General features: G+C 50.4%; 1 protein-coding gene and 2 non-coding genes across 5 annotated transcripts in view; 2 read left to right on the top strand and 1 right to left on the bottom strand.

Annotated features, from left to right (window-relative positions):
* LOC137627825 (annexin B9-like) overlaps nt 1–26,631 on the top strand; it is a 236,275-nt gene that overhangs the window by 6,033 nt on the left and 203,611 nt on the right. The gene's annotated exons all lie outside the window — the stretch shown is intronic.
* Nucleotides 13,106–13,224, top strand: LOC137627930 (5S ribosomal RNA). The gene has a single exon (XR_011041246.1). It is a non-coding gene; the product is annotated as a 5S ribosomal RNA (ribosomal RNA).
* Nucleotides 26,104–26,309, bottom strand: LOC137627993 (small nucleolar RNA U3). Its single transcript, XR_011041299.1, has one exon. It is a non-coding gene; the product is annotated as a small nucleolar RNA U3 (small nucleolar RNA).

The following is a 26,631-nucleotide window of genomic DNA, read 5'->3' as shown; positions in this document are numbered from 1 at the left end:
AGAACTCCCTCCACGAGGGTTGTTGAAGGCGTGGACCAGATGCTGGTGGTCCGTCTGGATGGTGAATGAGGTTCCCTCTACCAGGTATTTGAAGTGCCTGACGGCTAGGTATGCTGCCAGAAGCTAGCGGTCGAAAATGCTGTAGCGAGTCTCGGGTAGTTTTAACGTCCTGTTGAAGAAGTCGAGTGGTTGGGGAACGTTGTTGATCACTTGCTCCAGGAAGGTGCCGCATGCAACGTTACTGGCGCCCTTAGCTAACCTCACGCGGGCCCCAGGGTCTTGATTGGCCAGGGTTGTGGCCTTGTAGAGGGCAGTCTTTGTTTGCTTGAAGGCTTCGGTTTCCACTTCAGGACATTGAGAAGGGGGGCATCACGCTGGCAATGTTGGGCAGGAACCTCCGGTAGTAGTTCGCCATGCTGATGAATTCTGAGAGTTCGTGCCCCAGGAACTCCACCTTCTTAGCCCCGAACGTGCATTTGTCGAAGTGTACCACGAGGCCATTCTCCTGCAGTTGTTTCATACCATCCCCACGTACCCTAGGCGTTCCTCCAGTGTCTTGGAGAACATGAGGATGTCGTCGACGTAGACAGCGCAGAAGAGGTCCCCCAAAATGCTGTCCATCGGACGCTGGAAGGTCGCCCAAGCGTTTCTCAGGCCGTATGCGAGTAGGAGAAGACATAGGACCCGAAGGGGGTGATGATGGCCGTCTTTGGGATTACGTCGCTGTGCACGGGGACCTGAAAATAAGACTTTTTCTGGGCTCGAACCTGTGCCGCCCAGTGAATAAGCTCCATTTAGCACTTATTCTTAGGTAATTTACTGCTAAATATACCAGAGAAAAAATGTAAAGGAGTGCTAGGTTAACTAGCTCGCTCACCTATTGGTGTCGGTATAAAATTGGGCGTATATTCCAGAGGTCCCGCACTATTTAGATTAATCCACGACAGAGAACCCCAATAGAGGAGAGCCGTTCAACCTCACTCGGTACTACTAACAATGCATCCGCTCAGAACCCAACTCCTTTTAGCACGACGAGTAAAGTAACCCGCATTTTTGTGGTGCTCTCGATTTTTGGTTATTTTCCAGTGAATTATGGCTTCTTCGTCGGTTTCCCAGGAGACACCGTCTAAGTTAAGTACCAAGCTGGGTTTTACTGTGTTTTGAGCAACCTAGATCGTTTAATATTTATTTTATAGGAGTTTATTCTCTTCGTTCATACCGATCTTGCTTGATTTCACTACAGTTGGTACTCCTGTTTTTGAGAGCTTTTAATTTTCACTTGGCGGTGTTACTATGTGTATTATTTTTATTATCAAATATTATTTGTTATTGTGAATATTCATTATTTAGCGTTTAGAATCCTCGTGGTTCAATTTTTGGGCCGATATCATTTACGTATCGTTATGGCTGCCGACCTTCGTGCTAAGGCGGCAATGTTATTTTTAGCCATCAGGTGTGTCTTTTGTGATTTAATTATTATGTTGCATGCCTTGCCCAAAAATTTTCTATGTGTTTATTCATATATTTAACGCTATTATTATTATTATAATGAATATTTGTGCCATTACTCCGTTTGATCTGTCTGGTTGGGGATCGTCAGTTGGTAGCCCTGCTGCCTCGTATCACGTGATCCTCCCCCACGCTCCCCCTCTAGCTAGGTGGGAGGCTAGGCTTCTCCCCCCTCCACTAAGGGACCGTTGCCTTCCCTCCTTTTAGAGGGGGTAGTTAAGTGTTTATGGACTTTGTCCTCCGGGTGGCCCGGCGGGTTCGTCTCTGTCTAGTCTGGTTGGCCACCGGTCAACAGAGTTGGATCCCGGTGCACCCTATTTTATATTCACTTTTCATTCTGGCTTATGTTATACGAAACCCTCCGGGTTCGATTGGCAGTTCTTAGCTACAGTTCCGCCCCCCTATTATTTTATAACATTTCCTATGATGATTATATATGACAGATCACTACCCCGGAGTCCCTAAAGGAATTGGTATTGAATATACCTTTATTTCCCGGCCCGGGGTCTCCCCCTCCCCGGGAAATCAGACACCATGTGTCTTAATTCCTTGTTATTGCATCCTTTTTTTATGCTCCCGGCTTGACCGGAATGGATTGCTATACTTTAGTTTCAAGTTAGACTTATGTTTAGGCCCGGGACCTCCGGTCCCGCCCCTATGTAAGAATATTACAGTTAAGCTCTAACCTTGCGTTAGACCTATGTTAGGCCCGGGTCCTCCGGACCCGCCCCTACTTAAAGAATAGTACAGTTAAGCTCTAATCTTGTGTTAGACCTATGTTAGGCCCGGGTCCTCCGGACCCGCCCCTACTTAAAGAATAGTACAGTTAAGCTCTATTCTTGTGTTAGACCTATGTTAGGCCCGGGTCCTCCGGACCCGCCCCTACTTAAAGAATAGTACAGTTAAGCTCTAATCTTGTGTTAGACTTATGTTAGGCCCGGGTCCTCCGGACCCGCCCCTATTTAAGAGAATTACAGTTTCTCATATACTATTCTTTTTATAGATGGTGCATTGTCTGACGCCGGCCTGTGCAGCTGTTCTGCACCAGCCTTGTGGCCACTCCGTCTGCCGATCTCACGCCCCTTGTGGGGTTCAACTGGAAGACGTTGTGGTATGGCACCCGGATAACTGTGTGATTTGCTTCGACCTCATCACTACCCTTGGATCTGACTCGGTGAGTCCCGTTGGCTATATTGCCTTCTTATTTTATTTACTATTAGTAAGATATCTATGGTCTTGAAGGACCATTGGGAGTTTCCCTTTTATAATTCCCACTATTATTTCAGGCATCCCCGGAGCAAAAGTCTGCGGCTCGGGCCACACTGAAGGTGTGGGTTGGTGGGTTTGCCCGGAATGTGAAGTCTAAGCGGCCGTACGTCCTATCTGAGGACTACTGCACCATGGTTTACCCCAACGCCAAGTCTTCAGCTGCTGTGGCTAGGCATGTGGCAGCTCCCATCATTGCCCACATTGATGCCACTATAACGGGTCTCATCGACCCAGAGCAAGATCCATCGGACGCCCCCGGAGGTCTGGAGGATAATGTTGCCTCCATGAACCTGGACGTCGAACCAATGTTGCTAGACGAGCCAGATACAGGTAGGGTGGTAAGTGAGGCAGGTGTGTCCGGCGCTGAGATTCCTATCCTCAGCCCCGCTCTTTCTTCTTCTTCTGATCGCTCTTCTTTTCTTGGATTTTCTGGGGACCGTGATTCGTCTCAACGTTCATACCCGGTTCCCCCTAAGGATAAATCTACTTCAAGGACCTTACCCAAAGCCCGCAAGCCTCACAAGACTTCTCATGGCTCTAAACATTGTACGAACCCGTCTTCAAAGACCTCTGGTTCCTCCTCTAAGTCTCACGACCCGGGAGTTCCTTCCGCCCCTCCTGCTGCTAGCCCGGGCCTTTCCGAATCAGCCATGCTTCGCATCGTGTCGGAGATGCAGGCAAAGTTGGTTTCGGAGATGCAGTCGAGGATGGACTCGATGTTCTCTAACTTCGGTCAGAGAATTGGGGCTTTAGAGCAAGGAGCTCCGGAGAGAGTCCAAAGCTCTCTCATCCCGGATGCCTCTAAGCTCCCGCCGTTTGCCAAGAACAACCCCTGGCGGATGGCTCTTCATTCCCCGTTCTCAGACGGAATGTTGACTCTGGAGGGCCTTGGCACTCGTCCTCTAGAGGACTTTGAATTCTTTCCTCCTGGTCTGGCATTTCCATTTCATGGTTATGCCAGACTTACCGAGGAGGCTTTAGTTCGATTAGACAAGGTCCCCAAAGAGACGGTCATCTTCCCGAAGGAGCAAGCCCAATCTGTTTGGGCCAGATTTTTTAATGACATCGGCTGCACTAACACCATGCTGACGCCTTATAAAAGCTCCTTTACGATGTTCTTAATGGACAAGAACACCTTGACTCCATGCGTCAATAAGGTGGCAGAGCTTGCCTTTCAATATGCTCTGGAGGAGAAGCCCTTGCCTCCCATCCGAGAGGTGGATCCAATCTCCCTCCTTCTTCCCTCAGGTATTGAGTGTTGGGACAACGTCCATACCACCTTTACCTCCGGCAAGCTTGCAGCAGACTGTGCCTCAGTCTTGTTTAGTGAGAAGCTTCCCCGTGTCCCGGAATCCCTCATTAAACAGGAATATGATTCCCGCCTACGTGTGGGCCGTACTCTAAACCTGGCCACATCCACGGAGTCGATAGCCTTGACTTACGATACGGAGAGTATTTTTAAGTCTCTCAACAAGGCTACGTTACAGTCTTTATATTATGACTTGTATGACTTCGCTACTGCTAAACACAGATGTCGCAAGCATGTCCTAGCTGAGGCGACGATTAGGCATGAACCTAATAAACTCATCCGGTCCTCCTGTTGGGGTTCAAATCTCTTCCCCGAGGATCTCGTAGAGGAAGTCTTGGCGGAGGCCACTAGGGTTAATCAGAGCCTTAAAGCCCGTTGGGGTTTGACCCCTAAACGCAAGTATGACCCCGCAAATTATCAAGCCCGGGGTAGGAAGAAGCTTAGACCATATACCTCCACCCAGTTCAGGCAACAACAGAGTGCTTCATCCAACTTCCGGCTGCCTCTTCCTCCATCTTCTGTTGTCCCTGCACAGCCTTCCACCTCTCGGGCTCCTTCGGATGACTATGTCACCGTTCTGCTACCTAAGAGCCAGCTTTCTGGTGCCTCCGCCACTTCCCCTGCCTTTAACCAGTCTTACGAGGCTCATAGCTCTTCCCAGAGTTATGGTAGAGGTAGAGGCTACCACCGTGGCTCTAACCAGAACAAAGGCAGGGGAAGAGCCTTTCGCAGAGGAAAGAACTTCCGAGGCGGACGTGGAGGCAACTCCTCAAACCAATACTGAGGTGCAGCAGGTAGGGGGGAGGCTCTATGCCTTCCGCAACAAATGGAGGTTCAGTCCCTGGGCGTTCAGTATCATCTCCAAGGGACTGGGGTGGAGTTGGATTCAAGGACCTCCTCCTCCGAACAAATTTCGTCAACATTCCACTCCGGACCTGGTCGAATTTGTCCAGGATCTTTTACAAAAGAACGCCATACAAGAAACGAAACATCTGAAGTTTCAAGGTCGGCTGTTCAGTGTCCCGAAGAAGGATTCAGACAAGAGAAGAGTGATTCTAGATCTATCCCTTCTCAACTTGTCCATTCAATGCGACAAGTTTCGAATGCTTACCGTCTCGCAGGTGCGGACCTTACTTCCCCGTGGGGCCGTCACCACCTCTATCGATCTTACAGACGCCTACTATCACGTCCCGATAGCGAGACACTTCCGTCCGTACCTAGGCTTTCGCTTAGGGGACAAAAGTTACTCCTTCAAGGTGATGCCTTTCGGGCTCAACATTGCCCCAAGGATCTTCACAAAGCTAGCAGAAGTCGCTGTTCAGGAACTCAGGAATCAAGGGATTCAAGTAGTAGCCTATCTGGACGACTGGCTCATTTGGTCAGACACCTCCCAAAATTGCCTAAAAGCCACTCACAAAGTCATCCATTATCTTCAATCTCTAGGCTTCCAGATCAACTTCAAGAAGTCCCGTCTTCTTCCAAAATCGAAGTTCCAATGGCTCGGCCTGCAATGGGATCTTATATCTCATACTCTGTGTCTTCCCAGACCCAAGAGGTTAGAGATTGCAAGGAACACCAAACGCTTTCTCAAAGACAAAGTAAGTTCCAGACGACTCCAAGAGAAGATTCTGGGGTCCCTTCAGTTTGCCTCAGTGACGGATCTTCTTCTGAAGGCAAAATTGAAAGATATCAATCGTGTCTGGCGTTCGAGGGCGAACCGGAAGCTCCGGGACAGGAAAGTCCGCCTTCCTCCCATTCTACGGGAAAGACTTCTTCCTTGGACAAGAGCAAACAGTCTGTCAAAGTCAGTTCCCCTTCGATTTCCGCCTCCGGAATTAATCATTCACACAGACGCATCCTTATCAGGTTGGGGCGGCTATTCTCAGCTCAAGAAAGTTCAAGGTCTTTGGACTCCCTTGTTCCGCCATTTTCACATCAATGTGCTAGAGGCCATGGCAGTTCTTCTAACCCTGAAACGTCTCGCTCTTCCCAAGAAACAACACCTTCGTCTGGTCCTCGACAGCGAAGTGGTGGTCCGCTGCCTCAACAGAGGCGGGTCAAAGTCAGGGCCTCTGAACCATGTTCTAGTAGCCATATTCTCCCTAGCAGCCTCGAACCGTTGGCATCTTTCAGCTGTCCACCTGGCGGGAGTCCGGAATGTAGTGGCAGACGCCCTGTCCCGGACCTCCCCTCTAGAATCGGAATGGTCACTCGATCTAAAGTCATTTCGGTGGATTCTCTCTCAGGTTCCCGGTCTCCAAGTGGACCTCTTCGCCACGGAATCCAACCACAAATTGAGAGTATATGTGGCTCCCAATCTAGACCCTCAGGCTTACGCCACAGACGCCATGTCACAGAATTGGGACAACTGGGAAAAGATTTATCTCTTTCCCCCGGTGAATCTTTTACTGAAAGTTCTAGACAAACTGAGATCCTTCAAGGGACAAGTAGCCTTGGTCGCACCCAACTGGCCCAAGAGCAACTGGTATCCTCTCCTGCGGGAGTTGAGACTATACCCTCACCCGATACCCAATCCGGTTCTGTCTCAGATAGTACAAACACGCGTTGTGTACGCTTTCTCAAACATTCAGAGCGCCCTAACTTTATGGACTTTATGAAGTTTGCGGCTATGCATGGTGCCAATATTGATCCTCAAAACACCTTGTTCCTAGAATCGGATAAACGGGATTCCACCATCCGCCAGTATGACTCTGCAGTTAAAAAGTTGGCAAAATTTTTAATAGACTCAGACGTGAACTGTATGAACTTGAACCTTACAGTCACTTTCTTTAGATCTTTATTAGAATCAGGTCTGGCAGCCAATACTATCACCACTATTAAATCGGCTCTGAAAAAGATCTTCCTAGTGGGTTTTAACATAGACTTAACCGACTCTTTGTTAGCTTCAATTCCGAAAGCTTGTGCCAGACTGAAACCGGTTACTCGTCCTACCCCGGTGACCTGGTTCCTTAATGACGTACTCAAATTGGCTTCTGATACCATTAACAGTTCTTGTGATTACATGCCCCTTCTCAGGAAAACACTTTTCCTAGTGAGCTTGGCTTCCGGGGCAAGAATTTCTGAATTGGCAGCCTTGTCGAGAGACCCGGGTCATATTGACTTTCTGCCTTCAGGAGAGGTCCTTCTTTCTCCTAACAAATTCTTTTTGGCTAAGAATGAGGACCCTCAAAGCAGATGGACCTCCTGGAAAATTGTTCCCCTCACGCAAGATCCGTCGCTGTGTCCTGTCACTACTCTTAGGTCTTATTTATCCCGGACCTCCTCTAACTCCTCGGGGCCTCTATTCGTTAGAGAACAAGGCGGTACCATTACTATTAAAGGGATCAGGCAACAAATTTTGTATTTTATTAAACAAGCTAACCCTGACTCTTTTCCTCTTGCACATGATATCAGGGCAGTTGCCACCTCGGTGAACTTCTTTCACCACATGAATTTTACAGACCTTTCCAGGTATACAGGGTGGAAATCACCGTCAGTGTTCAAGAAACACTACCTTAAACATTTGGAAGCCCTAAAATTTTCTACAGTAGCCGCAGGGAGCGTAGTTACTCCCAAGTAACTCACAGGTTAATGCCTTGACTCTTTATCTCTCCCTCTTACCTGCCTCATTTACAGTATACCCTATTGTATTCGTTGGTCTCGCACCTGAATACTGTTATTATATTTGTAAATTTTATGCTCCTGAGTATCTGTATATATTATCACTCACGGCATTATTATACCTACCTTATTGGATTTATGTTCATATTTAAGATACCCTTATAATGGTTTTTTGGTACTCATCTCTGATTAAAGCATCCTGTATTTCCCTTACGCTTATGTTTTTTCCTTTATTTTGCAAGTTTGGTGACATTTTTCTCTTGTATAGATTCACTGGGCGGCACAGGTTCGAGCCCAGAAAAGGGATTTTGACGTAGGAAAAATCTATTTCTGGGCGAGGGACCTGTGCCGCCCAGTGAACCCTCCCAGCTCCTCTCCCTTGGAGTCCCCAAACTTTGGGTGCTAAGGAGTTGGGTTCTGAGCGGATGCATTGTTAGTAGTACCGAGTGAGGTTGAACGGCTCTCCTCTATTGGGGTTCTCTGTCGTGGATTAATCTAAATAGTGCGGGACCTCTGGAATATACGCCCAATTTTATACCGACACCAATAGGTGAGCGAGCTAGTTAACCTAGCACTCCTTTACATTTTTTCTCTGGTATATTTAGCAGTAAATTAGCTAAGAATAAGTGCTAAATGGAGCTTATTCACTGGGCGGCACAGGTCCCTCGCCCAGAAATAGATTTTTCCTACGTCAAAATCCCTTTAAGAGATCTATTTGTTCCGTAACCGAAATACAAACCACGCTATTTACATTGGGTATTACTTTCGGCGTAGCTGAAATGACGAGCCTTTAGATTTTAACGAGGGTTTCCTACCCCGCGCTAGTTAGCAGGGGTAGGGGGAGGGGTAGCTTGCTACCCCTCCCTCCCTCACACACCGGTTAAATGTCTCACTTCACTTTTGGCTCGGACAATGGACAGACGTGCCTGTCTTTGTCCCCGCTTGGCAGCCATTATTTGTTTTGTCTTTACTTAATCACTTACTTTTTTTTACTCAATATATATGTAAACATTTTTTCGTGTTTATGTACCGTATATATTTAAGTATAGAAATCAGTAAGTTTCCTTTTCAGAGTTCGTGCTTGTGTGTGTAGTGTACGATATCTCCGTGTAGCCCTCGGCAGTTAGGCCACCATGGTATAATTTCATGGGTCGCGATCGAGTTTGACTACGGTCTTTCTCTCTCTCTCTCTCTCTCTTTGAGGTCGTTCACCCTTTTACTACGTTACCTTTACTACATCTGAGTAGCTTCCTTCCCGTGTGGGTGGGGTTGCTACGCCGTACGTTTTGTCTCAATTAGTTTATGAATCTAATTGTATTTGTTGATTTTTCAGCTTTTGTAGAACGATTCCTTTCGGGGTTTTCGTTCTTTATTTAGTGTTCATTCATTTTTAAATTACATAATTACATAGTTACATAGTTAAATAATTATAATTGTTATAATTCTGTGTTGGTTACAGCTCTCCTTCCGTGAGTGTAAGTGGTTGTGAGGGCACGTGCCTGTTGTGTAATTCTTGTGTTCTTTTCCCTCGGGATTCCTCTTCGGAGCCTTCCCGGGGGAATGAATGTTAACGAATGATTTTTGTTTTTATTTTTCACAGTTACCGATCTAGTTCGTTTCTGTAATGTGACAACGGAGTGAGCTGTCTTGTTGAGGCCTGGGGATTCGGCTGTTGCTGCCTCCCCTATAGATCTTCGTCAGGGGCGTGGCTCCTTCTCCTGGAAGTACTCCCGTGACGATTGACAGCTCTCCAGTTCATTTTAGAACACTCAGGAGGCTCGCCTCCTTGGGTGGGTAACTTTCCTTCCGAGGAAGTTTTCCTGTTCAGGCTTGAGTTTTTCCCCTTTGGGGGGTTCTCCTCTTGCCTTTTTTTCGTGCGACTATGCTCTTGGTGCTGAGCGGTCGCACCTGCAGTTACGCTCAAGGGGCTGGGCAACTGCAGGAGCCCCTCTTCGGAGGATTGCTCTTTTTAGGTCACTGGCTGACCCATCTCTTTTACGAAGTGTTTCTCTTTCGTTCGCGAGGGAATACACTCATAGAGACTCCTCTTCGGAGGACTCATCTGCTGTTGTTGCTGTTAGCCGCCTTCGCCGTAAGGTTCACCATCCGCTACGTCGTAAGGGCCTCCCGTCTCCCTATGAGGGTGCTAAGAGGCGCCTTTTTGAATCTTCTCCGTATGCAGCCTGCAGGTCCTACCTCCTTAGATCTCTCCTGGGATCGATCTCCAACGCCTTCCTGACCTTCCGCCCCTGGTGCAGCTGGACAGCAGTCTGACCTCGTCATCCGACGGGCAACGGTCCCTTCGGGGCAAAGGGTTGCCTCCCACGGGGGTCTTCCCTTGCGTGTCAGGGTTCCCCTGCACGCCCTTCTGCAGTGTTAGCGCACAGGCGCTCTCCTGCTCGTCAGCATTCTCCTGATCGCTAGTGCTCTCCTGATCGCTAGCGCTCTCCTGTTCGCCAGCGCTCTCCTGTTCGCCAGCGCTCTCCTGTTCGTCAGCGCTCTCCTGATGATCATCGCCCACTGCTGCTGTTCCTGTTGTGCGCCCTGCGCGCCATCGGTCTCCTGAGCGCTCTAGATCTCCTGTCCGTCAGAGGGCACCTGCGCTTCCAGTTCCTGATTCGCACCCTGTGCGCCCACGTTCGCCCGCGCGACCTAGAACTTCGGTTCAGGTCTTGGACAAGGACTCTTCTTCTCCTCGCCCTCACGATCCGGTTCGTCAGCCTGCTCCAGCGCAGCAACGCTCGCGGTCGCCTACGCGTGCTTCTAAGCTACTGTTCGCTCAGGATTCCACGCGTCGCCCTTCTGCTCGCCAGCGATCACCAGCTCGCCAGCGATCACCAGCTCGCCAGCGACCACCAGCTCGCCAGCGACCACAGACGCGTCAACGTTCGCCTGCTCGTCAGCGACCTCCTGCGCGTCAACGATCGCCATTGATCTTCCACGCGTTACAGGTCCCCTGGACACCATCAGTAGCGATCTAGCGCTCGCTTGCTGTGGACGATCTCCGGTAGCTGAGTCTTGCCGTAGATCTTCCTCCTGCTCGCCAGCGCTCACCTTAACTTCTGTCCTTCTGTGCGCCAGCTTTCTTCAATCGCCAGCGCACATCTGCGCGCCCTTTCCTGCCACGCACCAATGGTCGCCAACGGTTTTTTTTTCTGACCGTCCAGGATCGCCTGATTGACAGTTCGCATCAGCGCTCACCTGCGCGCCTTCTGTTTAGCGCGATGCGCGCTAACCATCCCTAGTCTCTTACGCGTTAGCGATCTCCTACGCGCCCGCGCGATTCTTTGCCTGCGCGCTAGCGTTTTGTTAACTCACCACCGCTCGCCAACGCGCCGTCGCTTGCCAACTCGCCATCGCTTGCCGACGCGCCATCGCTTGCCAACGCGCCTTCACTCGGCTACGGGCCATCGCTCGCCAAGACGCGCCATCGCTCGTCAACGCGCCCACGTGCCTGCGCGACCACACGCCTACGTGCCCGCGCGACCGCACGCCCACGTGCCCGCGCGCATGCGCTCCAATGTTCGCCTGCGATCGCGCGAACCAACGGTGTTCCGTCGCGCGAACCGACGGTGTTCCATCGCGCGAGCGCCGGCTCGATTCCTGCAGTAGCCATTGCTTGTCTACGGGTCATCGCTCGCCTGTGAACTATCGGATTCCGACCACCAGCTCTCGCCCTTCATACCATGCTCGCCCTCCTTCTGTGCTCCCTCGCGCACTTTCGTCTGCGCTCCTGCGTGCCCGCGCACGGGCGCTTCCAGGTTCGGCCACGCGCAAACCATTGATTTACCATCGCGCGAGTGCCAGGGCGATTGCGACCGCGATTCCCGTCGGAGTTTCGCAACACGGCCAGCCGGGCGAGTCTTCTGGAGCGTATTTCCAGAACACGGTCTTCACCCCGTAAACGCAGAGCATGGCACATGCAAGAGCAGGAAGAATCTTCTGGGATGTCTGTGCAACATTCTTCTTTCCAGAACCTGGGTTAGCCCTTCCTCGTCATTCCCTGGAAGGGTCTTGCCAGGGAGCTTTCCGTTCGAGATTTCTCCGTTGGGCAAGGGCTGACTGGTTTAGCCCTTCCTCTTCTCCATCTCGTGGAAGGGGCTTACCAGGTCCTTTCCCTCCTCGGTTGCAACCCGAGGTTTTGTACAAGGAAGCTCCAGGAAGATCATGGGTACTTTCCTCCTCTCGGGCTCAAGCACTTTGGCGTTTTGTCGCCAAGTTTCGAACTTGCGGGCAAACTCGATGTTGGAGTATCTAGACGCAGTGACCAAGGGCTTCCTCTCGGGTGTCTCATCCGTGGATGTCGACAAGCTCAGACACTCTTCCATCCTTGGGAAGAGCTTGTTTGAGCCCAAGGACAGAGACATGAACAGCTGTTGTGCGGAGGAAGTCGACTTCCGTTTTCACTCCTCCAAGGCGCTTCCTTCCAGACCCTGCAGGCCTCCGACGCCTCTTCATTCAGCCTCGTCAGCCTAAGTTATCGGACTGGCTACGGCAGCTAAGACAAGGTGTACAATAGCAGTCCCCTCCTGTCAGGGACAGGTAGCACGGGAGGCTCTCCCGGGGAGGCATAATCCTAGAGGGAGCGGCAGAGTTCACAAACTCTAGGATTGGCAACCCCCCTTGCAGGTCTCACGCTGGGGGGATGCCTAAGGTTACTCGTCCGGATAACAGCTTCCCGATGCCGATTCCTGCACGGTCTCCGGGATCAGCCAAGGATATCGCGCCTTGCTCTTACCATCTCTCCGTCACGGTCAGCGAATTCAGTGTCACTGAGCCTCTATGCCATGGGGTCGGCAAGTGGTTTGCCCGTTGGGCAGAAGGATCCATGCCTTAGGAGAAGGTCCTCCATAGGGTCGTCGACGGCTCCCCCCCCCCCCCCCCGGCTTCTTCAGTCGATCCTTTCTTCTGGGAAAGCATCTGAGACGGAAGTTCCGTCGTCGACCTCTCAGCTCTGTTCAAGTTTGTCGAACAAACTTCATCCATCGTGAACAGCAGAGTCGATCAGACTGGTAGCGAGGCTGCAGGACTCCTTAGACCCTGGATCGGGAGGACGGGTACTTCCAGGTTCCATTCCATCCATCTTCCAGGAAGCTCTTGGAATTCAGCCTAGACTACAGGTGTTCCTGCTTGAGATGCGGTGTGGCGATCCCGCCGCGGCATCGCAGATTTTTCTCCCCAGAGAACTCTCCCTGCTTTCCTCATGGCCGCTCAGGAGCAGGCTTCCGCCTCCTTTGCTTTTTGGAGGTCTGGTCAACTCCGGTAGGCTCGGGTTCGACCTTCTTCGGCACCGGGACAAGCTTCCGGGTCTTTACCAAGAGTGTGGGATCATGGTAATTTGCTAGGAGCCTTCTTTACTTCTGCCTCAACATCTGGAGTATCTAGCCATGATATTGAGTCAACGGCCATACCACGTTGAAAACACCGCTTCTCGTCCGATCAGCGAAGTTAAGCAACGTTGGGTCTGGTCAGTACTTGGATGGGTGACCGCCTGGGAACACCAGATGCTGTTGACTCCTTCTCCGAGCCTTCCCTTCAGTTGTCTGTGGCAAGGCTGAGGAGAGTCGCAGTAACTGTTCTCGGTCAAGCAGAGCTTTCAGCCCTACCTTGGAACGTTTCCTGGGTCTCTTTTCCTCATTGACCCGTCTAAAGTCCCGAACGGTCGCCTCAGGATAAGTTTCCTGTGAGGCGGCCCAAGTTCCGGTGGTATCAAAGCAACGATTAACCGGACTTTCTGGCACCTATGGGACCAGCGGAACATTTAGACCTGCAATGGGGGTTGACCTATGGAACCTCTTGATGGGAGTGGATATTCTCGTCCTTTCCCCACATTTTGATGCTGTTCTCGGACTCGTCAAAGAAAAGGGGGGTGGGGCCATGTTCCGGTTCAGGCCTATGGTCAGGACCTGAAGGGTACCTCCCCATCATTCAGGCAGGCTTAGGGGCCGTAGTCTGGCCCCTCTACAGATCCTACAGTTCCTGCCGAGTCGCTCCGTGCGCGACGACTTCATGGACTGGCGTATTCCAACCAGCAGGGGACGCATTTTCATACCGTCGCATCTTGCAGTAGAGATACTGAGATGATCCGAGGTCCTCTCAATACCACTATCGGCTCGCTCATTCCGGGCAGAGGAATGTTCTTTCCGATTATCTGAGCAGAGCCTCGCAGACAGAGAGTACCTGGGGGTCTTTGGCCTATAGTAACCAGCAAGTCCTGGCCTGGGGGACCTGATCGCGACAGCTTGGAACTTCAAGCTTCCGCTGTTCTTCCCCCCAGTCTCCGACTCCAAGACTCTTTGGCAAGATGCTTTCCGGTGACGGTGGGACAACATCGACGCCTGCGTCTTCCCACCATTGTTGTCTGTTGAGAATGGGTCTCAACAAGACCAGGTTGTCTGTCAACCTTTCGATGGCCCTGAGAGCTCCGCTGTGACTATACGCTGAACGGTTTCAGGACCCTCTGCTTCCCCTGACGGAACTCCCGGGAGAGCTTCTTCCAGGGCACAGGCTACTCAAACAACCACACTACAACATCTTTCACGAGCCGTTGCATCGCTTCGGCTTCACGCCGGGAGACACTACGCCGCCTCCTCAAGAAGAGACACCCGGCTACAGTCGCGGAGCGGAGGTCGCGTCACCTGCGATAGTCATCCGCAGCGGTCTACCAGGCGAAGTGGAGAGTCTTCTGTGGTTGGTGTCGTGGGAGAAATACCTCTTCCCTTGAGGCCTCTTCTCCAGCAATAACGGAGTTATTGCTTTTCAGCGGGAGGAAACTCTTTTTCGCTCTCGGCAGTGAAGCCTATCGCTCAGCCTTTCCCTGGCCTTCATTCTGAAAGGAGTAGACTTTTTCCTTCCCGCTGGACCTTTCTTCGCTCATGCGAAGCTACGAACGTCCCTGCCCCCAGTCGGAGTGAGACCTCCTCCATGGAGCATGGTTCGGACTCTTTAGTCCCTTAAGAGATCTTCTCAAGAACCATTACGTCAGGCCTCTGATCGTATTCCGTCTTGGGGGACGGTGCTCCTGCTCACTCTGGCCTCGGCCAGTTTGTAAGCAATCTTCATGGTCTCGTACGACTCCGCCCTTTCAAGAGAATAGGGGAAGGCAACATTCAGGTTCGCTCCTGAGTTGTTTTCTAGACTCAGAATCTTGGAGTCCCGGACCTTCGGTTCGACTCCTTCAAAATTTCGAGTCTCCTTTCTGTATCAGATGATTCAAACCTCCTTCTTGCCAGTAAAGGAATCGAGGGGTTATCTTTGAGAACAGCTGCAGTTTGTCCTCACGTGCAGCCGGTTTGGGAGCACAGGGAGGACACAGGGGAGAGTCACCAGTATACCTCTTCAGCTCGGACTCAAGGACATTCATCTCGACCTGAATCCAGACCCTCCCCCGTCACGTCGCCCTACAGCAAGATGTCGGATACATTGCAACGTCCCTCGCCTTCGAGTAGAACTACTCTGTGACGCAGGTGCTACAAGCTGGAGTCTGGAAGCGTCTAATGACCTTCGCAGCCCGCTTCCTGCAGGACGTGACCCACAGGAGTATCGTTACGTTTCTGTCACTCTGTGGTGGCTACACAACAGCTGGTCTAACCTCAGGCTCCTTTTTGGACAGGTAGCAGAAGGTTGAGGGCATTGTTATCAGGTTTTAGTCTGCATGAACGAAGTATGTCTGGCACTTACTTCTTTCTTCATCCTTCCCTCTACTGGGGAAGCAGCATCCTGGTCTCTGCATAGCTGACCTCAAACCTCTGCAGGTAAACCATGCTTCCTTGTGTTCCAAGTATTGAGTCAATACTGTCGCGTCCCCCATACCCTGACGAGGGGGTATTGGGAACGTCCTAACCCAAAGTTCCTTCTGGAACTCCAGGTCAACTGCCTAGGACGGATCACACTTTCTTCCTTCACACACAAGCTTATGTAGGCCACACGTTTCCTTGCGGAGCAAGGAACTTGTGAGGTGCAGGGACTCCTTTTCTCGAGTGCGACTCACTCGGATTCTGAGTCCCCGTGTAAAGCCAAAGCCAGTATGGCTGGGGACTTTCCACCCTTCCTAAGGGGTAAGTCACCCAATGTAAATAGCGTGGTTTGTATTTCGGTTACGGAACAAATGACATTCGGAGATAATTTGTATTTTTCCTAACCATACAAACCTTAGCTATTTACACATATTTGCCCGCCAGCCCTGTCCCCCAAGTCAAGTCCTACCTCTAACATCAAGAAATTGGTTTGCAATAAATGGCAACAGCAATGGGATACCCTAGATGGGAATAAAATGCGAGAGGTAACAAATGACATATCTCCTTGGAGGTATAATATGATGCCCCGAAAATAGGAGACGTCTCTTTGTCGTCTCCGTATTGGTCACACTCGGTTGACACACGAGTTTCTGCTGAAGGGCCAACACCAACCGTATTGTGACGACTGTTTAGTACCTCTAACAGTAAGGCATTTGTTGACCGAATGCCCCAATTATAACAACTTAAGGAATAGATATCTGTTTGAGGCTCGAGGTGAGGGTGGCAGGTTCATCCTTGCCAAGATTCTCAGAAATGATGTGTCCTACCATGCAAGTGGCATTTTTAGATTTATTTCAGAAGCAGGTCTTCTGAAAAATATTTAACTTTTATGACATTCAACTTTTATGATTTTAATTGAATTCTCTATTATTTTTTATTTTGTTTTATTTTTTATTTTTGTATACATAAATTAAAGGTTACCGGCATCAATGACCTTAGATGTCAGGATGCCTGAAAACTTTTAAATCAATCAATCAATCAATCCTACCTCTAAGTGAAGTGAGACATTTCACCGGTGTGTGAGGGAGGGAGGGGTAGCAAGCTACCCCTCCCCCTACCCCTGCTAACTAGCGCGTGGTAGGAAACCCTCGTTAAAATCTAATGGCTCGTCATTTCAGCTACGCCGAAAGTAATAACCCAATGTAAATAGCTAAGGTTTGTATGGTTAGGAAAAATACAAATTATCTCTGAATTTGTCATTTTGGAGAAAATAGTGGCCCCATGGAGGGCCCCGGTAAGATCCTGCATGTTGTGCAGGTGGTAGTGGTCAGGTGTTGTGGCCAGATTTAGGCATCTATGATCGCCGCAGCGCCTCCAGCTTCCGTCGGGTTCCTTAACCATGTGCAGCGGAGATGCCTACTGGCTGGACGCCTTTTTGCAGATTCCCATGCGCTCCATCTCCTGGAAGGCGCGCTTGGCTTTCTGTAGCTTCTGCGGTGGAAGGCATCTGAATCTGCAGTGGGTTGGGGCCCCCATCGTTGAGATATGATGGAATGTCCCATGCTTGGTGGGGACCCTCTCCAGTTGGCGGAGCTCGGGTTTGAAGACCTCCGGGAATTCCTGCAGCAGGCAGCCGTATTCATGAGGCACGACTGAGCACACCCTTGGAAGGCTTGGCACGCTAGAGAGGTGATGGGACCGGTAGGTCCTCTGGTTGACTAGTCGTTCGCGACGCACGTCTACCAGCAGTCCGTGGTGAGCGAGGAAGTCGGCGCCCTGGAGGGGCACCTTGACGTCTGTGATCAGGAAAGGCCAGCTGTAATCCTATCCCATAATGGATATCTTCAGTGTCCTCGTTCTGTAACAGGCGATGGGGTTGCCGTTCGTGGCAAACAGGGTGGCCCTGTCATCTGATGGTAGGTCGTGGTCATCCTTTGAAGGCAGGAACGTCAACACCGTAGCGCCGGTATCCACCAGAAACCTTTTTCGAGAGTTAATGTCGAAGATGTAGAAGCCCACGTGATCGGGCCTCGCCTGGTCCACGGTTGCTTGTAGGCATGGTCGCCCACCTAATTTTTTGGGATGGTCTCACGGTTGGACACACTTCCGCGCCCCTTTCCCCCAGACTCGGTGGAAGTAGCACCATTTTGGAAGGTCATGGCTCCTGCTGGGGGTGATGCTGGCGTTGCTGCTGCTGTCGTTGTGATGGAAGCCTTGGGCGGAAGTATTAGGGTCTCCGCTGTAGATTGCATTGACCCCTACCTCGTCCGGCTCCACCGGGTACTGTTCTGTCTCCTCCGGGACGTCATTGACGGAGGTGGTGGCAGTGTATCTGGCAGCCTTGGCTGCCAGGTGGATTTTGTCGCCCTTTGCGACCAATGATGGCACGTCCAGATCCTCGGCGCCCTCCAACTGGGCGCTGATGCTTTGGGGAAGGCGACAGAGGAAGATCTCCCTTGACAGGCTTATCTCCTTGGGCCGTTTATCTCTGTCGAGCTCATTCAGCTGGAGGAAGTCCATTAGTTCGTCCCAGGCTGCTGAGGTATGGATGTCGCCGAGGGTCATTGTCATCAGGTCGACGGCGCGCTGGGCCCTCACGGGTACCGGGAGATCATAGACCTCCGTCAGTTTCTTCTTCAGGTTGCCAGACCTCATGGGTCCCGTCCTTTGTTTCAATCCGGAGAAAATCTTTTAAATGCGTCCGGTGCTAGCATTACTATCACCATGTTCGGTTTTCTTATTTCATCGGGGATGTTTGCCAACCTGAAGTGGGACTTGGCACGCTGAAACCATACTGTCGCTGCGTCTGGTGTGAATGGAGGCAGCTGTAACTTATGTCTCATTGACATCTGTGTGGGTGTTTGTGTTACTTGTGTGAATATCGCTCTGTGCCCTTCAGTTGAGAGGGGCGAGGTACTGTCGATGTCTGAACCTGTCATCTTACCTCACACTCCGAAACTCAGTAGTGAGCCGTATTTAGTCCACTAACGGAGTAGGAATTCCAAGCTGCCGAGTAGTGGCTAATTGCCGTGGCAAAACTGCCTTTGTAAATGCCAGAACACAAAAGGATTTGCACTGTAATGAGTTTGTTAGTGGTGTTGGGGTATATGGAGTTGTGACCCCAAACGATTGGTTGAAATCGCCGTTGTGAGTCCGTTAAGGGAAACTGTAGCAAAACTTTGCTAACAGCAAGACACAAAATAACTTGTGCCAAGATGAATCAGTTGATAGTGTTGAGGTGAATGTAGTCGCGAGCCCAAATGATTTCTTTAGAAATTACTGTTGTAAGTCCGTTAAGGGAAAACTCCGGGGTCACCAGTTATGAGGTACGACAGAGAGACCATAGCCGAGTGATGCTTTATTCCTGAGATGGGTAGAGTACATTGACCTGTGTGTATGACATTGTAGCACCCTGCTGGGCAGGTGACTGACTGACCCCAAACAGGTGAGAAATGAGGGGCATTTGTGTTTTCTGGAATTGACATTATGATTAATATAAAAGCCCACGCTTGACATATAATAATGAATCATACATAAAAATGAAGGACAGAAGATTCTGCACCTAAGAGCATAAACAGTATTTATAGGGTATTTACAGAGAATATGTACAATGCTAAAAAGAAGGGTACAAGCGTTGTAAGACGTCCTTGCAGTAGGTTTGAGGTTGGCAGTGATGAGCAGGTGGCAGGTGGGTCTTGAGCAGGCAGGTCTGAAACTGGAATGGCTGGGCAGGTAGCAGGCAGGGTCTTGCTGGCAGTAGGTGGGTCTTGAGGCAGGGTTTGTTGGTGGCTGGAGTGGGGGGGCCTTGGCAAGTGAGTCTGAAGCAGGCAGACCTGGGCAGTGGAGATTTTTCAATACCTGCTCTTCTTGTTTGGAGGTGGTGTTACAATAGCCTGTGCAGGAGCAGTGGGAGGTGGAGAAGGAAGGGCTGGAAAGGTGGATGATTAATCTATTCCAAATCTCATCTTGAATTTCCTGCTCTTATAGAGAGGCTTTCTGATGATGTTGGAGTACATAGCATCTTGGTAGAGGTTGCAGTCGTTACACTTGTACCAGATTTAGTGAAACTTGCCCTCTATATTCACCTCAACATCCAGGTTGAAATGGATATGGTTTTCTATCCTGGTGGCAGAAGTTCCTGACAAGGAATGTCAGTGGTCTTGTAGATCGGTTCGAATTGGTCAAGATAGCCCTGGGATTTCACCCTGGCCGAGGGCTCTTAGATAAAAGTCATAGCCCCAGGGACAAACACTCCGCTCATCACAAAGAGCATTGCTGCCCATGTAAAGCTCTCTAATTACATATAAACCTCTTCAATGCCCATCAGGCCAACCAGTCTGCTCACAGCACAACCAAGCACAGAATTTGGAAGGGAGGTGCTGTTGCTCAGCCCAGAGATCGTAACTGTTAGGGCCAAAAAACCAGGCCCGCTTTGTAGAATGTTTTGCAGACGAAGGTGCGGCCGTAAGCACTCATGGCAACTTGACAGTGAAACTTGATGGGAGCTGAGCATACAATTTTGGTTGGTAGGAAGTCTGAACAATGAGCTGTAAATCTCGGCTGGGCTGAAAATTTCAGCCAGCCAAGACGGGTGAGAGCTGTGCTGATAGGCTGATAAGAAGAAATATACTCAAAGCTGTTATTTGTGGCATACATTGGGGGACCTGTGTGGGATGGTTATAAGACTTCATATGAAGACCTAATAGTTTAAAAAAAAAAAAAAACTGTGAATAAAAGGTAGTGCTGGGCATATCAATACTTCCGATATCACCCGAGTATCAAGAGTATCAATATAAATGTCAAAGTATTGATACTTTGAGTGCTTTCTGAGAAATCGAGAATGTGTATAAAAGTACCATAAATTTTTCATATCACAAATTTGTTTTCAACCTACGACGTGAGTCACAGCTAACAGGTGTTGTTTATTGACAGTTTACCCCTTTTCGTTAATCCCATGCTAATGGACATCCTCATTTTCAATCTATGGCTACTGGGTTTTCCGTTAATTTTATAACTCGCAGAAGCTCTACCACTTCTTGTATGTGTATATATATATATTGATGGAGTACCTGCATAAGTACGATATGTTTTCCCATGGCGGGCAGGCGCCAAGTGAGTGTGCCGGTTGTAGAGAGCAACTGTGAACAGTCTGTACCTTAGGACGCAATAAACCACATGCCTCCACCATCGTGTATCTCTTGTCCCACCTTGACATCCAATATGGTGCAGTGATTGTCAAGGACCTCCGTGACCCTCACCATGCCCTTCCAGCGCCGCTCAGCGCAGTCCACCCCAAGGGCCGCACGCCCTGTCGTCCCCCGTGGGGCTCGTCCCTGCCAGGCAGGCCATGGCGGCACAGCAACAAATGATCAACGCCCTCCGCGACCGGATTACGACACATGCTACCCCTGCACCTCGTGTCCCTGCGTCTGCAGCGCCAGAGAAGTGTGAAATTGAGCTGAAGCCCGCCTCATTCAGGTCCTGGAGGAGGTCGATGGAGGGCTGGATCGAACTGTGCAGTCTACCGCCCTACTAGGTCGTCCACCGCATCAGGCTATACTGCACGCCCCCTCTGCAACGAGCGCTGGATGTCGGATTCACCTCACAGGGATGGAGTAACCTCACCGCTACGGAAGCCATGGATTTTATTCATGATATTGTGTTACAGTCTACAAACCGTGCTGTGTTATGGTCGGAGTTTTTCAATGCGATACAAGGGGAAAGTGTTAGCGAATATTTTTTAAAGTGTTCCCAAAAGGCCACCGATTGCAATTTTCAGTGCCCTCAGTGCCAGTGTAATTTATCCGAATATATGTTATTATCTAAGTTAACGGTGGGCCTAAGTGATGAGGCTATGCGTCGTCATGTGTACCAATGTAGCAACGACATCAATAGTGTTAGTGCCCTTAGGGCCAGGTGCTGTGCTTACGAGGCGGCTCGCGTCGACGCCGCTGCGCGCCAATGCAATTGGAGGGAAACTTCTTGCGCAGCTGGCAGCGAGACACCCGAGGCAGATCATCCGAATGCAACCATCGCTGGCACAGGTAGGGGTCCCCCACCCCCTCCCTGGGGGAACTGCGGCGGCCGCCACTCCTCTGGCAGAGCCTCATGCAACGCTAAGTGCGCCGTATGCAACGGGTGCCGCAAGCAGGGGCACTACTACAAACGCTGCAGAAAATCACATGCAAAAACAACAGGATCCCCGACAGATGTGTCTAGCGCTGTGCTTGTTGCGGGCGCCAACCTCGCCCACCACCCAGTAGTGGAGGTGACAGCCGTCCACACCGACACAGGAATACGAGTGCCTGTCGCCGCCGTTGCGTACACCGGGGCACAGGTATGTGTGGCAGGCCCCTCCCTGCTGTCACACCTCCAAGTCCTCCCCTTGAAGTGCCTCGGATCTGCAGTGTGCCACATCACCTTGCAAGGCCGCACCACGGAGTAGGATGTGTACTTCGTGCAGTCGGCAAAGCACCTTTTCCTGTCGCTGGACGCCTGCAGGGACTTGATGCTGGTACCCAAGGAGTTCCGCCACCCCTCCCCCACGGTGGCACATGTGAGCCTGTTCGATGGCACGGCCCCGACCCGCCTAGGTGCCCCTGCCACCCCAGGAGGAACATGCAGCCAGGCTGGAAGCCTGGCTCCTGCAACATTTCGCCACGACGACATTTAACACAGCCAGGAAGCCACTGCCAGTGCTGCAGGGGGAACCGCACCACATCCACCTGCTCCCAGGAACCATGCCTTACGCATGCCACACCCCAGCATCGGTGCCAAAACACTGGGAAAAGGAAGTGAAGGCCCAGCTCGAAGAGGATGTCGCCCGTGGCGTCATAGAACCGGTACCTTCCGGGCAGCCGACCGAATGGTGTGCCCGTATGGTAGTCGTCGCCAAGAAGTCAGGACAGCCACGCCGTACAGTCGACTACCAGCGCCTCAACGCATCCTGCTGCGGGAAATACACCACACCCCCGCCCCATTCGACATGGTGTGCGGGGTACCTAAGCACACATTCAAGACCGTGGCGGACGTGTACTGGGGATAACACCAGGTGCAGCTAGACGAAGAAAGTCGCGACCTAACCACATTCATTACCCCCTGGGGGAGATTTCGTTACCGTCGTACACCCATGGGGCACTGCTCCGCCGGCGATGCGTATACTCGACGATTCGACGACGCCATCTAGGCCATCCAGAGGAAATATAAGTGCGTAGACGACACCCTGCTCTACGACGACAGCATCGAAGGGGCTTTCTGGTACGCCTACGACTTCCTCGAAACATGGGCAGCTAAGGGTGTCACCCTGAAGCTGTAGAAATTCTAGTTTGCAAGAAGAGAAGTGGACTTTGTGGGCTTCAACTTGGCTGGGAAGCCTACAAGCCAACAGAGGAACGTTTGGCGATCATCAAGAACTTTCCGATGCCACGTCAGCCCTCTTATCACCGACAAAAGGGCGTGGTATGGATTTGTCAATCAGCTGGCGCCCTACTTCGCAACAGCCCCCATCACTTACCCATTCAGGGAGCTCCTCAAGAAACCAACCGGGAAGTTAGTGTACTGGGACGAGGCACTCCGCATCAAATTCCATCACGCCCAGGACATGATCTGCCAATTAGCAAAGGACGAGTTGGCCTACTACGACAGGAACCGCCCCACAGCAGCAATCACCGACTGGAGCAAAGAGGGCATAGGGTTTGTAATCCTTCAGCAGTATGGCGCTTGCAGCTCTGCCACCTCGCCCTTTTGCTGCATGGGCAGGTGGAGCCTAGCACTATGCGGCAGCCGCCATCTCACTGCCGCCGAAGCTGGTTACGCTGCCGTGGGGGGGGGGGGGTGACCTTGCGGTAGCCTAGTGTCCCCAGAAGGCGAGGCTGTTCCTGCTGGGGTGCCCCAACCTCACCGTTGTGACGGACCACCGCCCGTTAACCAAGTTGTTGGGCGATCGGGCCCTCACGGTAATATCCAGCCCCCGTCTCCTCAGGATGAAGGAGAGAACCCTGCAGTACCGATTCACGGTCAAGTATCTGCCGGGGAAGCGTAACAGTGCGGCATACTTCCTTTCATGATACCCCACCTTGAAAGCTGATCCCAGCGTCCATGACGTGGACCTCGACGAAGTCCTCACCGATGCCATAGTGGCCGCACTAGAGCACAACAGCTGCGTCGTGGACGAGGCAAGTGTCAGGCACGCAACTGGCAGCGACCCCGTGTATCAGCTGCTCATGGCCAGGGTCCTGGCTGGAGACTGGGTCGACAGGATGTCCCAGGAAGTTGCATGCCTTCGGCCCTTCTACGGTGTCAGGGAGAGGCTGGTCGTTATCCAAGAGTTAGTGACATACACATTCGAACAGGGCAACGTCCGCCTAGTTATCCCGGAGCCTCTCCATCAGCAGGTGGCTGCCAACCTACACGCGGGGCACCAAGACCTGGACTCGATGCAACGACGAGCGCGCCAGATGGTGTACTGGCCTGGACTCGAGGGGTACCTGCGAAGAATGCGACGTACACGCACCAGGCTGCAGAGGAACTCATCATCACGCCGCCCCCAGAGTACCCCTTCCAGATGATGGTAGCGGATATGTTCCAGCACGACGGACACTCTTACATGGCCTATGCAGAAAGGCTCACAGGTTAGCAGGAGCTGGCCCACTTCCCCTACGGCACCTCCTCCTTCACCAGGTGGGGGGCCCAGGAGCAAATTTCCACGGACGGTGGCACCAATCTGGCAAGCGAGGAAATGGGGGAATTTTTCAAATTATCGGGCGTGTCCGTGCAGCTATCATCCGCCCAGCACCCGCAGTCCAATGGCAGGGCAGAGGCCGCAGTCAAGGTCGGGAAGCGGATAATAATGGCCAACACGGACAGCGGCGGCAACCTCGACACGGACAAGCCCTCTATGGCTATGTTGCAGTACCTCAACACCCCCCTCCGTGGAATAAATAAGTCACCGGCCCAGATGGCAGCAGGCAGGCAGCTCCGAGACAGCGTACCTATGGCCCGCTGGCACCTAACAGTAGACACACTGGGGGGCAACCCTCCGGCAAAGAGAACTTCAGATGGCTGACAGCGGTGCTGCCCTCACCGAGAACGGACCCTCCAGAAAGCTTCCAGTTATCAACCCGGGCTCCCAAGTGCGAGTGCAAAATCAGGCTACTAAGCTGTGGGACCGTACCAGTACCGTGGCGGAAACGCTCCCATACCGACAATACCGAGTCAGACTGAACGTCAGCGCGCGCCTCACCCTCTGTAACAGGAAGCACCTGCGACTCACATCATCGGGGCCCCATCCAGGGCGGGCAACACCTGCTACGCATCCAGCTCCGCCTACGCCCGAGCAGCCACCGGTCAGTCACCCTACGCCCAACCCACAAGCAGTACGGGAGCCATGCCCATCACGGCGCACCAGAAGACCAGCATGGATGAATGACTATATATGACATCGTTAACTGTCATATACCTTCTTTTGTGAAATCACGTACATTACAGTAGCATCTGCTTATATTTTTATTGTATCTGCTCCTCATATTATTTTACGAACATGTATTACCTACACACTGCATTTTACTCTATCGACAGCTATGTATGTGTCCCCATATTCTTGCACATGCTTCCAATTTAATCCATGTAAATCCATGTATTATTTTTTATCATTGCCTCTCCATGTATACCCATGTATTAGTCTCGGGGAGGGGGAGATGGAGTACCTGCATAAGTATGATATGTTTTCCTATGGCGGGCAGGTGCCAAATGAGTGTGCCGGTTGCAGAGAGCAACTGTGAAGTCTCTACCTTAGGATGCAATAAACCACATGCCTCCACCACCGTGTATCTCTTGTCCCACCTTGACATCCATATATATATATATATATATATACACACACATATATATATATATATATATACATACATACATATATATATATATATATATATTTATGATATACATAGATATACGCATATTACATACTGTCACACACACGCACACATACACACACACACACACACACACACATATATATATATATATATATGTATATTTGTGTGTGTAGAAAATCACGAAAGCTGACACGTGACGAATATAATATAATTACATATATATATATATATATATATATATGTATATATATATACACATATATATGTGTGTGTATGCATATATACTGTATAAATGTATATGTATAGTATTTTTTATTTTGTTCTTATTTTACAATATTTTTATCTGTATTGCCTGAAGAACTTAGCTCCACAAAGGCGTGGGCTGAATCTATTGTAAATCTCTTGTAAGTGAATAATTTATGCCATAAACATTATTATAATTTTTTTTTTATAATAGTTTGTCTTGTTAGTATATTTTTTATATTATATTGTTCCACTATTAGAAATATAAATAAAATAACAGTATTTATATCAATAGATACTGGCCGCGGAAGTATTGGTATCGGTACTCGATACTGTACTTCGATTCTGGGAAAAATACTACTCGGTATTGTATCGAAAGGAAATCCCGGTATCACCCAGCATTAGTAAAAGAGGTGATGAACTGATGATAACAACAGTAAATTATACTTTTCTGATATAGCAGAAAATTGATTAGAGAACTCTTTATCCCATTAAGGGAATTTTAAAGAAAACCACAGGATCCATAGTGGATTGGAGCTCAACCACTCAGCCTGTGACATCCTCCTCCACTCAAGGGCGAGCCCATGAGGGAACGGTCTTCAATGCTCAGGAGTAAGTAAATACTCAAGAGCCGCTTCCCGCTCAGAGGACGACACTCAACCTCGTCATCGTGGTTGAACTCGTTCCGAGTTTTGGACTTAAACTCGTCAATCACACTATAGAATTGATCCTATGTAGTATGATCATACCTTCAGCTTCCAAAGTTCAACACCTCACCACACAGGATGCTGACTCTCATCATCACAATTGACATTTATGTTACTGTTCATTGTCTTTTCATAGGCTCTTAAAGATATTTCAGGTTTCGATATTCTTACCATATTTCCCACAACATAGCACAATGGAAAACTCATATAATGACTTGTAACTGAAAGAAAAACTTTCGTTGAGCAAATTTTACCAAGAAAATAATTCTCATGAACAGTCCCAACACCTGAACTTAGCTTACACTATCGAATTTATCAAATTCCCTTATGATATATAAGCAAAAGAATTATACGAAGAAATT

The sequence above is a fragment of the Palaemon carinicauda genome, chromosome 35, assembly GCF_036898095.1.
Source record: "Palaemon carinicauda isolate YSFRI2023 chromosome 35, ASM3689809v2, whole genome shotgun sequence".
Taxonomy (NCBI): domain Eukaryota; kingdom Metazoa; phylum Arthropoda; class Malacostraca; order Decapoda; family Palaemonidae; genus Palaemon; species Palaemon carinicauda.
Note: the sequence above shows the minus strand (reverse complement) of the source record. Positions and strands in the feature narration are given on the sequence as shown.